Source organism: Callithrix jacchus, chromosome 6 (genome assembly GCF_049354715.1).
Source record: "Callithrix jacchus isolate 240 chromosome 6, calJac240_pri, whole genome shotgun sequence".
NCBI classification, from domain to species: Eukaryota; Metazoa; Chordata; class Mammalia; order Primates; family Cebidae; genus Callithrix; species Callithrix jacchus.
The window spans coordinates 77,988,193-78,001,753 of NC_133507.1; the positions used below are offsets into that span (position 1 = coordinate 77,988,193).

The window sequence follows — 13,561 nt, forward strand, 5'->3', positions numbered from 1 at the left end:
CTAGGAAATCTATGGTCGATTAGCCAACACCATAGATCTCTGTGAGTCAATGTATTCTGATCACAGCTTTGCATCTCCTCTCTGTTACAGTAACCATGCTTGGCTTGTGTAGTAATTAAGTGCCACCACGTGGACTATGCCACTTAAGATCCTCTTATCCCTGTCGCATTGAGAGATTTCTGTTTTTTTTTTTTTCTTTATTTTATTTTTTTATTTGAGATGGAGTCTCGCTTGGCTGGAGTGCAATGACTCTATCTCAGCTCACTGCAACCTCTGCCTCCCTGGTCTCAGTTCAAGCAAGTCTCCTACTTCAGCCTCCCAAGTAGCTGGGATTACAGGCATGAGCCACCCTGAACAGATAATTTTTGTATTTTTTAGTAGAGATGAGGTTCACCACTTTGGCCAGTCTGGCCTTGAACTCCTGACCTTGTGATTCACCCACCTCGGCCTGACAAAATGCTGGGATTACAGGCGTGAGCCACCACGTCTGGCCGAGATTCCTGTTTTATTGCAGCAGTTACTATTGTAATTTCTGACATAAAGAAAAGAATGACTACAGAGCTCTTCAGGGATGCTGGGATTCCCCTCACATATTTGAGAGGATGAGAAGATATGAGCAATAATAAAGAAAGATTTTAATATTTTTAATAAATTGTATCGTCTGTGTTTTTATAACACATCTCTATTTTATAATATCTAAATTTAAATATCTCAGCACTTTCAAACACAAGCAAGCTATATATACTTAGCACTAAATATATTTATAATTCAGAATTTAATATGCTATTTTTACATATTCTAGAGAATCACAAGATTTTACTGTGGGGGGAAAGCATAGCTCTCCACATATATTATATAATTATGTTTGAATGTACATATGGCATAATTTGAAATGGAATAAATATGAGGACAAATCTTGTTTTTTGTAACATATGCATTAAATTTTTATTATAGAATTTAACCAGTTAGTAAAGCAAACACAACAAATAGTTATCTTCAGAGGAAATAAATTTTTTGAAATATGTTTTACACTTCTAAAAAAATTAGATCAAAGCAAATGCTCATTTTCATGTTCTCTAAACAAAAATGCTGCTTTAACCTGAGAGAATACACACATGCACACCACACACAGAAACACACACATACCCACTGAAAATATTTGGAATCTAATTACACACCTGAAAAATTATGTTTAGATCTCACCACTTATATTCATCATTTTCACTTTCCTATAGAACCTGATGTAGAGACCTGATTTTTACATGTGGTCCTTGTTATATGATAGTAAAGAGATTTTAGAAGACAAATTGTTCGATAGCAAAAGAATAAAACATTTCCCTCAAAATGGCTCTAGGGACTTTTAGAGAACAAATTTTTTTAATCCTCAGGCTAGTAGCAGATAGAGCCTTTATGTCTAAAGCATCGTGTTTTGTTTTATTTTGCTTTTAGAGGTGAATTTTCTGAGATGCCCACAAGATCTCTAAATTTTATTTTTAGTGCTAAATTTTTATCGTTAACCAAATAACATAAAGAATAATCAAAGTCATCTGGAAAAAAGAAAAACAAAATTGGTTGTCAAATATTTTAAGTTCAGGACCTTTTTTCATATAAAAATGTCTCAGAGACTTTGAAGATTGAATTTTTAGGTTCAGCTAATTGAAGGAACAGATTATGGATACCAACCAGACTTATGGATTCAGCAATTCTTTAGACATACATCATATTTTATTAAACAAAATAGTCATATTTCAAAAAAAGTAGTACCTGGTTTATAATGTATGTCATATACACATTATTGATGGGGATACATTCTGAAAAATACATCATTAGACAATTTCATCATTGTACAAACATCATAGACTGTATTTACACACACCTAGAAAGGATAGCTTACTACACACCTAGGCTATATGGTATATAGCCTGTTGCTCCTTAGCTACAAATCTGTATAGCCTATTACTTCACTAAACACTAAAGGCAATTATAATACATAAGATATGTCTTTGTGTTCCTAAGCAAATGTATACATAGAAAAGGTACAGTGAAAATGCAGTATAAGATATAAAATGTGGTACATTTGTATGGGTCACTTACTATGAATGTAGCATGCAGGATTGGAAGTTGCTCTTGATGAGTCTGAATAAGTGGAGAGGAAATATGAAGGCCTAGGATGTTTTTGTACACTACTATAGACTTTATAAACACTATACAATTAGGCCATATTAAATTCATATTTTTTCTTTAATAAGAAGTTAACCTCAGCTTACAATAAATTTTTTACTTTATAAAATTTTTAGTTTTTTAACTTCTTGAATTTTGTAATAACAGCTTAAAACCCAAACACATTGTACAGCTATATAAAAATATTTGCTTTATGCCCTTATTCTATAAGCCTTTCTATATGTAGCATTTTTATTTTTTATCTTGTAAAACTTTTGTGTTGAAAACAAAGACACTAACACACATGTTAGCCGAGGCCTGATCAGGGTCAGGATCATCAATATCACTGTCTTCCACCTCCATATCTTGTCCCACTGGAATGTCTTCAAAGGCAATCATGCACATGAAGCTGTCATCTCCTAGTATAATAATGACTTCTTTTAGAACACCTCATGAAATAACTGTCTGAGAATGTTTTGCAGTTAACGCCTTTCTTTTATAAGTTCAAGGACTACACTTTAAATAATGATAAAATTATAGTATAATAAATACAGAAACCACTAACATAGTTATTTATTACCATTGTCAAGTATTATGTACTACTGTACATAATTGTATATACTATACTTTCATTTGACTGGTAATGCAATAGGTTCATTTACACCACCATCACCAAAAACACTTGAGTATTGGGTTGCGATATGACTTATGATGGCTACAACATCACTAAGTAATAGGATTTTTTTAGCTTCATTATAATCTTATAGGGTTACCATCATATACGTAGTTTATTATTAGCCAAAACATCATGTGTTGCATGACTCTGTATAATTTTATGTACCTCTTACTGTGAATTACCATTAAGTTTTGTGTTAAACACTGAAACAGAAAATAAAAATTGAGTTCGACTGGACATCGTGGCACATGCTATAGTCCCAACTACTCAGGAGGCTGAGGCAGGCGGATCCTTTGAGTCCAGGAGTTCAGCCTGGCAACATGGCAAGACCCATTTGAAAAATAATAATAGTAATAATTGAGGATGTACGATATTCAAAAGGCAAATGCCTTAAAATCACCTTATACTCTATTCTATTTTAGGAAAATATTTAGTGGGACTTGAGCTTTCTGTAATACTTTGGAACAGGACTAGCATCTATCTCAGGGTTTAAAATATGGTTCTTGCTTTCCTTGAGTCTCTTCTCCCAGATATGACATATTGGCCCTCTTCCTTGTGACATGCCTAATCTGCCATTGGCTGGCTTTCATACCAAACCTTTGTTTTTAGCCTACTATCAATTCAACTTTTATATTGACAAAACATATTTGTTTGTCAATGTAAAAACTGAAATTTTTACATTCAACTTTAATTTCAATGATGAATTTAAATTTAAATGCTGAAAATTTAAGAACTAAAAATGATATTAGAATAGATATGTTTATAAACAGACATATATCTCATTTTTGTATGCAGTCAACAGATCACATGTGTATATCTCTTGTATGTTTCTATGTGGGAATAGCTTGAATTACTATGTAAGCTCCCTGAGAATATTAAGTTTATTTAGGGGAACACAACATATTTACATGAAAAACAGAAAATAATACTACAAATAAAACTGAGATCACAAGATGACATATAATTAATTCTCAGTGAATGACATGCTATAAAATCATCAGAAGAGATGACTATATGGGAAAAGCTTTATGAAATTAGTTTGTACTGTAAAGAAAATTGTGTTTTGTTACACAGAAAGAACTTTTTCCAGTGTGGTATTATGTTTAATATGATTTTCAGTGTATGAAAATACTCATAGAGTAAGTTGAAAAGATAGTTGTATTATTTTCATTTAATCTTTCATAACATATATAATCAAAATGATATACTTTTAAAATAATCACATATAACAAAATCAATATACTAGTAAAATAATCACAGTTTAAAATTTATTATTTAAGTTAAATGATGTATATTATTTCTAAAACCTGGAGTAGCTGTGCCAACATTAATTTATAAGATATAAAGCCCATTTTATATACAAATGGAAATAAGAAATACGATTTTGAAATTGATTTTAATCATAGGCTAAACAAAGATTCATAAAATATTAACCTGAATAAAAATTTAAGACATGTTTATTATTGTTGCTGTATATGTACAAATACAAAATATTGTATCTCCTGAAATCTTTTCATTTTGCATATTGTACTTATTTTATGTGTACCCATCTTGTTTCCCATTCTCTCTCCAGAATTATTTAAATTCTAAATTTTAAAATTAAATTAAAATTAAAATTTCCACTTACTTTGATCTAAAATATTAAATTAACGTGTACATTTAAAAATTTTCTAAACATAGTAAATATTTAAAAAAATTTTTTTTTACTTATACTAGTTTAAGTCATAGTTGAGCACTGAAAATATAAGCTTTCACTAATCCTAGCCATGTGGATGGGTTCAGTAGCTGTGGTAAGCTTAGGCAGAACCAGTGTTTGGAGTTCATTTCTCTAACAAACATTTAGTAAAATGGAAACACATAATACTGTTTTTCTCAGTCCCCCAATCAGAGTCAAATAACCTCCTTTAAAATTTCTTATTTGACTGATAGGTGTAAGAGTTACAGAAATGAACGGGACTATTGGACTAGTTGTACTATTGGAATAGCCGCCTATAGCAGATACAAGACAAATGCCCTGAATACATTTCATACTAGTTGAGAGAAAATATGAACACAATTTTAATGGAAATGTTGGATTAAAAAATAGGGATGAGGAGCTGCAAATTCAATGTTTAAATTCTGCTAAAATCTCTGGCTGACTCAGAAACCATGTAAACTTGAGGCCAAGACTAGGCAGCACATTTAAACTTCATTAGTCATCAGGGAAGCACAAAACTACAATAAATTACTACTACATTACTACAGTAAATTACATCCATCAGAATGGCTGCAGTGTAAATGCCTGTCAATTTTAAATATTAACAGAAACATGGAATAACCAGACCTATGACATATGTTTGAGGATAAAGTGTTAAAACCACTTTAGAAGAAAATCTGGAAGTTGTTTTCCCCTTTTTTAAGTAAAAATATACAATCTGTGACACAGCCTCATCATCCTCAGCACTTATTAGAAAGAAATAAAAAATTCTTTTCTTTTTTTTTTTTTTTCAGATGGAGTTTTGCTCTTGTTACCTAGGCTAAAGTGCAATGGTGCGATCTCAGCTCACCGCAACCTCTGCCTCCTGGGTTCAGGCAATTCTCCTGCCTCAGCCTCCTAGTAGTTGGGATTACAGGCATGCGCCACCATGCCCAGCTAATTTTTTGTATTTTTAGTAGAGACGGGGTTTCACCATGTTGACCAGGATGGTCTCGATCTGTTGACCTCGTGATCCACCCGCCTCAGCCTCCCAAAGTGCTGGGATTACAGGCTTGAGCCACCACGCCCTGCCAAACCTCTTTTTTTTTTTTAACTAGCTCAGACAGACAAAGGGAAAGAAACTGAATTATCCCAATAATTTCCCTCAGTCTCCCCTGCCTACATTATGCCCATCTAGTTTCCTTGCAAATTACCCCCATGAACCAACTGTGCTTTTGACTTTTTAAAATTCTTCACGTTGAAATTCTTTCATTTATTAATGAGAGAAAAAAAAAAGATTTCTCCTCAACTTTCCTCCCTGCATATCCAGGTAAAGCAGGATTTGATGAACCCTAACATCCTTAGGCAGAGCAAGATTAAATCCAAAATACATGTAACTTTAATAGATCTTTTTCCATCAGCCAATTTTACAATAATGCTAATTGCAATTTTAAAGGATGACAACATCTTCTGGATGAGCCAGAGATATAATAAATAGTCTACAAATTCATGGAATAGTGAACAATATGCCAAGTACATTCCACCTCCATAGTCTTAGGATTCTTTAAGCAAGACAGGCATTTAGAGAGCTTTACAAATAATGATAAGGGGTGCGGGAGCAGATGAGGGGCATAAGTTTTTCTTTTAATGATGGAATTTAGGTAATGCTCTTTGAATAACTGTTACTCTAAATGGCCAGTAGGAAATCACATGAGCATGTATTTAAGACAAAACAACATCTATGCTAAAAGTAGTTTCCCACATATTTTAAATCTCCCTTGAAGAGGGTCACTGAAAATTTCAGAGAGAAGAGAGTTACAGCCTGACTTAAATAAAAACATGCTTGTTAACTGGAAAAGAACAAGAAATAAGACAATGTGTGAAATGTGAAAGACTTCCAGAGGCATGGAGGAAGTTTGCCTCATCAAAGCCAGGACCTCACAGCCTCTCTGGATACATGTTATCTTTGGAAATGAGTGGATAAGTAGAAATGAATTTCCAGAACTATGAACTATGGAGGGTTAAACAGCAGCCTTGAATTTCATTCCAATTTGGCCAACATAGAAATAAAGAATTGGTCAATGACAAGACTGCCCACTGTATTAGACCAAGAAATTATGAATCAGTTCTCTAAATTTAGTAGCTAGACTCATTCCTGTTTGACTTTTCAAGTCAGTTCAGCCCAAATAGCAAGTATAGTATACGACTTCTAAAGCAGAAAAAGGAAAACTAATTCCCTCCTATGAAAATCAGAATTCTATCCAGCCAAGTTCTCCTAGTTCCCCAATGTGGAAACACTTAGCAATGACTGTTCAAATGCTTAGCTGAGATCTAAGACCCCAAAAGAAAGAAGAGGGGAGGGGTGTGGGTGCAGGAGTTCATTTTTGCAGAAATGCTGTGATTAAACAAGGCTTACATTTACAGAACCACATTAAAGACTTCAGAATCCCATTCACTCTCTATAGTAACAAATACGCTTAAGGGCTTTCTGACTGTCAAAAAGACAGCAGCTCTTGAAGAATTATTTTAAAAACAAGACAAAAGATTCCACATGACTGTTGTGCTTCCCCCCCGCCCCCCCTGCCCCCCCCCCCCCACTTCCCAACTTCATTTATCCTATTCATCTCACAGTTGGGTCTTTGGTTGAAGCATATTTGAAAGAGGAGGATAAATCCTGGGCCAATTATCCAAAGAACAAACTGTCTTCCGTTAAAGGCTTATAAAAATAAATTTGGCTTACAAAAAGAAATTCAAGGAGATTTCCAAACCATCCTCGCACTTCATGTGAGCCTGTTGATTTTTTTGTCATTCCTATTTTTCTCCAAATTCATATTGGGTGGGGAAGCTGAATAAAAATTCTACGTGTACCATTGTAGTCTAGCTAAATAAAAACACATGTTTCAAGTTTCAAATCACAATATCACATCGAATTTACTTTTTAATTTTAAGGGACTGGTCCAGATAGTAGCTGAGAACCATTGTGGAGACACAAAATGGGAACAAGTTTCCTAAGAAAGCTAACAGGCCATCGAGGGCATAATCTAGCAATGAATCTCATCTAAACCCAATGTCCCTTGGAATGAAGATTTTCCTCTTCGGATTAAGACATTGAGTTCTATCTCTTGCCTAGAACTTGACGGCAAGCTGGACTTTCTGTAATCTGTATCCCAAGCACTACTCATCTCCTTAACTCTTGTGTGGAGTTTGCCACCTCATGTCCCACAGCACCATGGCAACCCAGTTGAATATACAGACATTTCCAGTTCTGAAAGAACATTCTCACTGGAAATACAAGCTGACCGGAGCAGGACTTCTGCAGTGGAACTGTCTACTGTGAACCAAGAATTACAGAAATCTTAACAGATTTTTTATTACAGCATTGTAGAAAAATAAGTTAAGGCAAATCCATCCTTGACATTCTAACAGCATTCCTGGTTCAGCAGGAATAACTCTTGGTGCTGTCAGAAAATAAAAGCATGTCATCTATTCTTTATAGTCAACTGAATTGGGAGCAAATTTTTCAGTCTCAGGAGCAAGAAAAACATTCCTGCAAATTTGGTTTTATAATTTTTAGCAGATCAGGGTTTTGCTTATCCTCAAATTACATTTTAGGTCACTTCAACAACCTAAAAGACTAAAAATAAAAGATCATTCTTGCCCAATCTTATATGGTAACGTGATAAATAAGTCACTTTGCTTATTACAAATTTGAGTATAATAGCTTCCAAAGGCAAAAAAAAAAAAAAAAACCCAACAGTTAATGTTGTATAATATAAACCATTAATTGCACATTTCTTTCCTAGTATGGGAGATAAAGCTGTCGTTCTTCATTAAAAAAAAAAAAAAAAAATCTCATAAACTTTTTTTTCAGAGAACAACTCTTTCCATTTGTATCCATTAATACTAAGCCTATAAGATTTCTGAATATCCTATGAATGCCACTCACAGGGAAACAGAGGAGCCAAGAAGAACTAAGAGGAACTCATGTCACAGGATGGCACCGTACTTCCTGAACGTAAATGAAAAGTGGGAAAATTATCATGCTGTAAATCTAGGATCAAAGGTACACAAAGCACAGTTGGTGAACCCAGTACCCACCAGGAGAATTCAAAAACAACCCACAATTGGTTTGCTGCTTGCAAAAATAACTAAATTTAGACCTCCAAACCATACTATATACACATAAATTCCACATGAATAAAAGCTAATTCTTTAAAAAACATGTCTCTAAAGCTAAAATTAAGTCATATATTTTTGGATACAATCATTAGTAAGAACATTCTAACTAATGTTTCAGAATCATGACAAAAACGGCCAAAAATTTAAAATTTGATGATGTAAGAAATTTAAACTTCTGTAGGCCTAAAAAATATCTCTAAAAAAGGAACTGAGGAAAACAGTCAGAACAAATTAAATGAGTTAGCATCTATCATGAGGGCCAGCAAACTATGGCCCACTAACCAAATCCAGCCCACTGCCTGTTCTTCTACAGCCCAGGAGCTAAGAATGGTTTTTACATTTTTCAACCATTGAAATAAAGAGGAATGATACTCCAGGGCACATAAAAAATATATACTTTTCACATCTCAGTGTCCATGAGAGAGAACAGCCAGCCCCATTAGTTGCCTATTGTCTAAGGCTGCTTTCACCCCACAGAAGCTGTATGGCCCACAAAGCCTGAAGTGTTTATTTTCTGGTCCTTTATAGAAAAAGTTAGCTAACCCCTGATCTATTATACAAAGAGCTCATGCATATGAAAAACAGTAAGACCCAATAAATAAATAGGCAAAGGAGATTTTTTAAAGCAAAAAACAAAAAAAAAACCTGTTAATAAAACAGAAAATTTTCACTTGCACTGCCAAATGGAAAGTCCCTCTTTGGCCTATCAAATTAGAAAAGATTTGTGGAAAAGTCAACACACACTGCTGTCATGGGGACAGTCAAACAAGAGCTAAGAAGCTGCAGGTGGCACTCGAAATATTTCAACCCTTTTAGAATGCAATGCAGCAAAAACAAACAAGTCTTAGAAAATGTCCGTAACTCTCTTCTCATCTATCCTAAGGACATAATCTCAAACATAGGCAAGTTTATAAACAAAGATATTTGTTATGGCATCATTAATACAATGAAAAACCAGTAGCGATTTCATAGGTTTCCCTCTGTTTTAACAGTCATGGGTGTTAAGTATTAACGTATCTGAAATTAAGCTGTATCTTATAATCATGTACATTTAATACCCTATGTGTTTCTTCATATTAAAGTGTTGATACAGCTTTTAATCAACAGTGTCTTACATGTACTACATAGAGGCAATTCATATAGTTCCAATGACGAGATCTGGTTGAAGGACTATTTACAAAGGGAAGGGTGAAGGGTACCACAAGGGGCATTCAGGTAGAAAGTGACTCGAAGCATTAAGGAGAGGAAAGTAAGCTGCTGGAGGCCTGAGAGAAGAGTGGTTTCTTGGTGGGACACAGCCACTGACAAAACTGCAACAGAGAAGCAGGCAGAGAGCAGAGATACGGCGCCTGGCAGCTCTCTCCCCTCCCACTCTTAGGTCTTCTAAAGTTCCCCCTTGGCCAATCCAGTTAGCCAGAAGCCAGAGGGCAAGGAAGCCTGGACCATCTGTCAGTCAGCATCACTACCCACTCCCAAAAGGAGGGCGGACAACAGGTGAGAGGGGGTGTTGTAGTTTATGTGTCCCTTCCAAAATTTAGGTGTTGCCAAAGTGATGGTGTTTACAAGTGGAGCCTTTAAAGGTGATTAAGCCATAATGGCTTCTGCCTCTTAAAGGGATTAGGATTCTTGTAAAAAAGGCTTCATTCTGCATTTGGACAACTTGCCCTTATGCCTTCTGCCAGGTAACGATGTGGCAAGAGGGCCCTCACCAGACCAAATGCTGGCACCTCGATTGTGGACTTCCCAGCCACCTCCAGAACAGTGAGAAATAAAATTCTGTTATTCATAAATTACCCAGCCTCAAATATTCTGTCACTGCAGCACAAAACAAGACTGAACAGGAGAAAAGAAGGAATAAGCATCTCAGTCATTCTCCAAATCACCCCACAGAAAACATGAAAAATGCTTTCCCACTGTGATGAATGATGCGAGGGAATAGCAATCTCAAAGTCTTAATGTCACTGAAATCATCCACTAAATCAGGATCCAAGTGGCTTTGGTCATTTCAAACAGAACTCTGACAAAGGAAGATGAGAAAATGGGGGTCTGAAAGGCCACACTTTTTAAAGTTATAAAAGAAACCACTTTCCACAATGTTTAGGTACAACTAAGATATTAGGCAGATAGCTACCATCTTGGGTAGGTGGAGAACCTCACTTAAATGATATGAAAATAGTACACAAATTTAAAATTAAAGAACAATTTTAAATAGCAAGGAGGGTTGCAATCTTGCAAATGAATCAAGGAGCTGGCAAAGTTAAGGATGTGAATAGATCCTAAAGTAGATGTTTTCTTGACACTAGGGGTTTGGAAAAAATATCAATTTCTAGCTCCTAGTCTTCTGCATCTCTTAATTAACTATTTCCGGTCAGAGTTTGGTAACGGCTCTAGTCGGAGTTATTTTATTAAGAACATATAGAGGTTAGGAGTCTAGAAAAAGCCAATTTTAAGGGCTTAAAGAGCAATGTTTTTTTTTTTTTTTAAAACAGGGTTTCACCATGTTGGTCACGCTGGTCTTGAACTCCCGACCTCAGGTGATCCGCCCTCCTCAGCCTCCCAGAGTGCTGGGATTACAGGCGTGAGCCACTGCACCCGGGCGCAATATTATTATTTAATAAATAATGTGACCTTCAGAAATCTGATACCATAGTTCAAACCGTTCTTGCTTCAAGTCAGTATATGCAAAACCCCTATTGGGAAATATGGGAAAGTAGGTGTCTCGTCCCGAACAAAAACTAACTCTGTCTAACTACAGTAAGACAAACTCTTGGTACCAAGACAGTCAACTTGCCATCCCTGGCACACATCTCTACTCCTACCACGTGCCTTCCTGCATGCTGCCCTCCCTTTCTCCATCCCAATTTCCCCTCCAGCCAGATACACAAGATGCATTCCCTGGTAAACTACACTCCTCCCAGCACTCTATGCATTTCCACTCAGCTACCTCTACTGCCTTCAGTTATGCCTTACTTACTCACTTCCTTCATCACTGCTTTCTGAAAAATTGTCTTTTATCTGTGTTTATTGTGAAACCTCAATCCTTCAGAATCTCCCAGAAGGTCACTACCAGTTGCCAGGGTGTTTATATGACATTCTCTAAGTCATCCTTTGAGAATTCAAAGTGAAGTCACCCAAAAGGCATATGTGACTGAATCAAATTTAAGACACTAACTTCCACCTCTAGAATCAACTCACCGAGACACAGCTCTGTGATTCAAGTTGGAAGTTCAGAAAGCCATGCTTTAGCTAAAAGCTGCAACAACAGATGGGAATTGAAGAAATAAAATACAACAAAGGTGTAGTTACTATTGTTATGGTATTTATTCATGCCTCAGCATAGCCAAGGAAGACCGGGACCTTTCAAACTAGGGTGTGAAAGTTACCAATGTCCTATCTGCCTCTGTCTCTTATCAGTCATGTATTTTCATATCTGAACTGAACAATTACCTTCATCTTCACAATTTGGCATCACAAACGAGGAAACAAATCAGCCCTAATTTCTAAAAGGTATGTAAGAATTCAAAGTTAAAGAACTAAGTACCTTAAAACGAAGTATCTTCCTCTGCCATAGACTAAATGTTTGTGTCTCCTCAAAATTCATAGGCTGGAACCTAACCCTCAAATGTAATGGTTTTAGGAGATGGGTGTCTTGGGGAGTGATTAGATCATGAAGGTGGAGCCCTCCTGAATAGGATTAGTACCCCTAAAAAAGAGGTTACTTATCCCTTCCTGCCACATGAAGATACAGCAAAAGGATGCTGTCTCTGAACCAGGAGGCAGGTCCTACCCTCAAACACTGTATCTGCTGATGCCTTGATCTTGGATGTCCAAGTCTCCAGAACCATGAGAAATAAGTTTTTGTTGTTTACAAGCTACCTAGTTTATAGTGTTCTGTTACTGTACAGCAGCCCAAATGGACTAAGATACCCTCACACTGTGTGACCCTTGATAGAAAAAAAAAAAAATCCTCCCTTCATTTGCAGCACCCTCCCTGTTAAGTCTGAATTGAAAAACAGCATTTAGACTTTAACCAAAGAAGCCATAAACATTAATACTTTTATTTTACTCATGACTCCATTTCTCTGGTATTCATTGCCTCATACTGCTAGCCACCTTAAATTTGGTATTTTTAACAATCATTGGTGAGGACTGAGGTGATTGTTTTCATTTAAATAGTCATGAGTTCTAGAAACAAAAAGTAGACAGTCATAGACATCCACAGATGTGACCTAAGTAATTTTTAATCACTGGTTCTAATGTCACTTTAGTTGATGAATTTCTCTTAAGAAGTGACACTAACTTCCTTTTTGAAAACTTGTGCACAAACTATCAATTAGAAGGTGCTGCAATGGTATTAAACAATCGCCAAATAAAAAAAGAATCTGTGGTGACATTAGGCACTTGAATAATTAAGCTTGAATAATTAGAGAAGGGCTTCTAATTTAGGCAGAATATCGTTGATATGGTTTGGCCGTGTGCCCAACCAAATCGCATCTTGTAGTTCCCATAATCCCCACATGTCATGGGAGGGACCCAGTGGAAGGTAACTGAATCATGGGGCCAGTTAGGCTCATGCTGTTCTCCAGATAGTAAGTTCTCAGGAGATCTGATGGTTTTAGAAGGGGCTTTTCTCCCTCTTTGCTCATATTTCTCCTTGCTGGAACCATGTGAAGAAGGACGTGTTTGCTTCCCCTTCCACCAAGATTACAAATTTCCCGAGGCCTCCCCAGCCATGCTCAACTGTGAGTCAATTTTTTTTTTTTTTTTTTTTTGAGATGGAGTTTCGCTCTTGTTACCCAGGCTGGAGTGCAATGGCGCGATCTCGGCTCACCTCAACCTCCACCCCCTGGGTTCAGGCAATTCTCCTGCCT

At 36.1% G+C, this 13,561-nt stretch overlaps 1 long non-coding RNA gene across 1 annotated transcript in view; it reads right to left on the reverse strand.

Annotated features, from left to right (window-relative positions):
* Positions 1-919: 919 nt before the first annotated feature.
* LOC144576658 (uncharacterized) overlaps positions 920-13,561 on the reverse strand; it is a 53,903-nt gene continuing 41,261 nt past the window's right edge. The window contains exon 2 of the long non-coding RNA XR_013518930.1: positions 920-2,579. This is a non-coding gene — a long non-coding RNA (uncharacterized LOC144576658). The remainder of the gene's footprint in view (positions 2,580-13,561) is intronic.